We start from the raw sequence: 3,940 nt of genomic DNA, 5'->3' as shown, positions 1-3,940 counted from the left end.
AGTTGCAGACATCTTTACAAAGGCTCTCACAGAGGCGAAGTTCACTAAACTTCGATTTATGGTTGGAGTTCAGGAAGTTGTCACTAAGGGGGGATAGGCTCTAGTGCCTCCTTCCTTCTCCTATTGTGTCATATTTGTAAATCCTTCAATCCTATCCCAAGTTGTTCTTAAGGGGGGATGTTAGGATATTCCGACACATAGGAAATAGTTAAGCACAACTTGGTCTAGTATAGAGTTAGGTATAGAGTTAGGTAAAGTGTGTTTCTTTACCATTGTACATATTGTAACTTACAATCTGACAGTCACGATATGTAGTGATCCGACGGTTCATTCTCTCCTCGGTATTACCGACACTTGATCCATGGCTTGACACCCGATTGGTCCATGATTTCTATTTAAAGCGCATGGAGGGTCATTTGTAGGGTAATCCGTGCATGAGAGAAACATATGTAAATTTTCATTCTTTTATTAATAAATTGCCTGAAGTGGCCGCGTTGGCTCAGGCCGTGGACTGTTTCCCTCTTTGAGGGTATTAACCACGTCAAAAATACTGGTGTATTGATCTGTGATCTGGTTGTGAGCGGTGTCCTTTAGTGTTCTGTTTGAGGAACTTAAAACTCCTAGGCTATTGCCAATGTCTTTTAAGGTCTCCTCGTTCCAGTATTCCAGGGGAAGAGAGTACATATGTATCCATACCGGAGCCCAGTTGAAATCTTCTTTGTTTGGATTGAACCTTTCTTTCCATTCACGAAGTTCCAGGCCTACGGAGTTAAAGAAGTACGGACCTCCTTAGAAGATGCGAGTTTTTTCTTTCAGACAATTGAAAGTAGCAGTGAAGAAACCTTTGGGACCAAGCTGCAGGGTGACTTGTCCTCTGGGCTTCCATTTGGAGGCGATCCATCCATGCAAGGCCTTTTCAGTTGGCCAGAATCCGAGGAACTTGCCTATGAGTGCATGATCCCTCATGTATTGGATTTGGTTGTTGATTCGATCACTGGGAAGATCTATTTTGATTCTCTCTGCAGACTTGGGAATGCATGTTGTAGAAGACGCTTTTGGCCGTGACATCGAGTCGTTCTGATCTGTACCTTTGTCTTTGGCTGCCGCATGGCCTGCAGCAGAGTCTCCATTGTTGTCAATGACAGGATTGGTGTTGAGGGCGACATATGGGGTGGAGCCGGCGCCGACTGGAACATCTACGATTATTGGAGTGTCAGAGAAGGGCATGATGCGAGAGGGGGGGCAGAGCCCACCCCTCCGGAGGGCGGTTCCATATTGAGAGGATCAGCAACAAAGTAGGACAGGAAAGCCAAGGGCGCAGAGGAGATAGGCGGCGAGTTTACTCAGGAACCCTAGCAGGGGTAGCATCACACCTCTGTAGCGCTCTCAGTTGAAAATCCAAAAATAATCTAGTTATGTAAAAAAAAATATTAAATCTAATATCAATATTAATAATAATATTAAATCTAGTATTAGTATTAATATTAATATTAAATATAATATTAATATTAATATATTATAATATTATTAAATTCAATAACTTTGGATTAATACAATATTAAATTTAATATGATATAATATCCAATTTGTCATATTAGAGGAGCATTCTACAGCCCAGTATGACCCACCTATGTGTAAGTATGTCATGTCCTACAAAAATAATAAATTTAATTTTGGCTAATGTCGGCTAAAACATAAACTTGAATCTTTAGATTATATAATAAATTATCTCATGCTTTATGTGAATTTGAATGGATCATAAATTTACCTTTAACATAAAAAATATATTACATTAAAATTCCAAATTACCTAAAATTTTAAACATTTTTACTATTTATTAAATCCAATACCATTTCTTAAATCAAAAGAAAAAGGTTAATTCAACACAAAGAATAAAGAATCTTGGTCCAAACTCTTTTAATATTTTTTTAATTAAATATTTGTAAAATGAATCTTTAAAAGGAAAAACCATGTCATATATATATATTAAAATCTTTAAACACATAAATATTTCCATATCAAATTTGTAATATTTGAAAACATTAATTTGATGTAACTTTATTATAAATTTTGTTACCATACCATGTAAAAAAACCATTAAATCTAATATTAATATTAAATATAATAATAATATTAAATATAATAATAATATTAATATATTATAATATTATTGAATTTAATAATGAATTTGTCATATTATAATATATATTCATATACAATGATAGATATTTACTCTAGATATAGATGGAGGGAAGAACAAAAACACAGAGTGATAGAGGTGGAGAGATACACAGAGTGACAAGGGAGAGATGGAGATAAAATGGAGGAGGGATGGGAGGAGGAGTGGAGAGAGAGAGAAAGAGAGTAGTGAGAGAGGGAGAGAAGGGTAAGAGAGAGAGAGAGATGGGGGGAGAGAGAGGTAGGTATGAGAGAAAGGGAGAGAGGGGAAGGACCAGAGAGAGGATTTGAGAGAGAGGAGGAGAGAAGGAGGGACATAGAGATGGAGTTGGAGGGGGAGAGAGGGAGTGAAGAAGAAAGACAGAGAGAGAGGGAGTGACAAAGGAGAGATGGAGTGAGAGTGTGCAAGTTTTTGAGTGAGATATAGAGACAAAGAAAAAGGGATGGAAGGAAGGGGGAGAGAAGGAGAGAGAAGGAGAGAGGGAGGCAGATAGTGACAGAGTTGGAGGGCGAAGAGAGAAAGAGGGGGGGAGATAAAGGGAGGTGGGAGAGAAAGGGAGAGAGAAGGAAGAGAGAGGACATGAGAGAGATGGAAGGAGAGAGATATGGACTTGGATGGGGAGAGAGAGATGTAAAATGAAAGACATGGAGAGAGGAAGGTGGAGAGAGAGAGAGAGTAATAAGGGAGATAGAGGGAGGGAGAGCAGGAGAGGAGGAGGGAAGAGAGATAGAAGTGGGGGAGAGGGAGAGGGAGGCAGAGATAGCTAGATATGGAGAAAGAGTGTATGTTTTGGGGGTGATATAGAGAGACAAAGGAGAGGAAGAAGGAGATAGAGATATAGATGAGAGGTGGAGAGAGGGAAGAAGAGAGAGATAGAGAGAGGGAAGGAGGGAGACAGAGATAGATAGATATGGAGAGAGAGAGAGAGAGTGTGTGTGTGTGTGTGTGTGTGTTTGGGGGGGGTGAGATAGAGAGACAAAGGAGAGATGGAGGGAGATAAAGATATAGATGGAGAGGGGTGAAAGGGAATAAGATTTCTTGCACTAGATGCATTGATTTCAGTGTAGATGATAATTTCTAATCCTATTTGATTGTTTTCATTAGATGTATTGATTTCAGTGTAGATGTTGATTTTTAATTATATTTGATTGTCTGCATTAGATGCATTGGTTTCAGTGTAGATGTTGATTTATAATCCTATTTGATTGCTTTCTCTATATGCATTTATTTCAATGTAGATGATGATTTCTAATCCTATTTGATTTCTTGCACTAGATGCATTAATTTTAGAGTAGATGTTGATTTCTAAAATCTGACCACTCGTTAAAATAAATCAAAAATACATTATTTCTTGACTTTGCAAAATAGACTATAGAGAAAAAACAAATCAGCAAAATATTCTTGAAGGAAATAAATTATTTCAAATATTAGCAAAGAAACAAATTATTTCAAGAGTAATATTGACAAGTAAATTATTAAACCTAGTCTTCAAGATATACTTAGCAATACCTGGAGGAACATTATTAAGAATTAATTAGTTGTCAAAAGTTGTGATACCTAAAATTAAATGAAATAGATGTGCAATATCAATCCTCCTGCAAACTATTGACAAGATTGTCTCCCTTCTTCATCACCAAGTAATTACTAATAGATAATTACATATACATAAAAATATAACACAACTGTAATATTCACAAACATTACCATCCAAATCCAAATGCAAAAACAAATAAATCACTCAAAGCATCCAAACAAACCATT

The sequence above is a fragment of the Pinus tabuliformis genome, chromosome 4_2 (assembly GCF_031772625.1).
Source record: "Pinus tabuliformis cultivar Carrire ecotype Pingquan chromosome 4_2, CPIR1, whole genome shotgun sequence".
Taxonomy (NCBI): Eukaryota; Viridiplantae; Streptophyta; class Pinopsida; order Pinales; family Pinaceae; genus Pinus; species Pinus tabuliformis.
Note: the sequence above shows the minus strand (reverse complement) of the source record.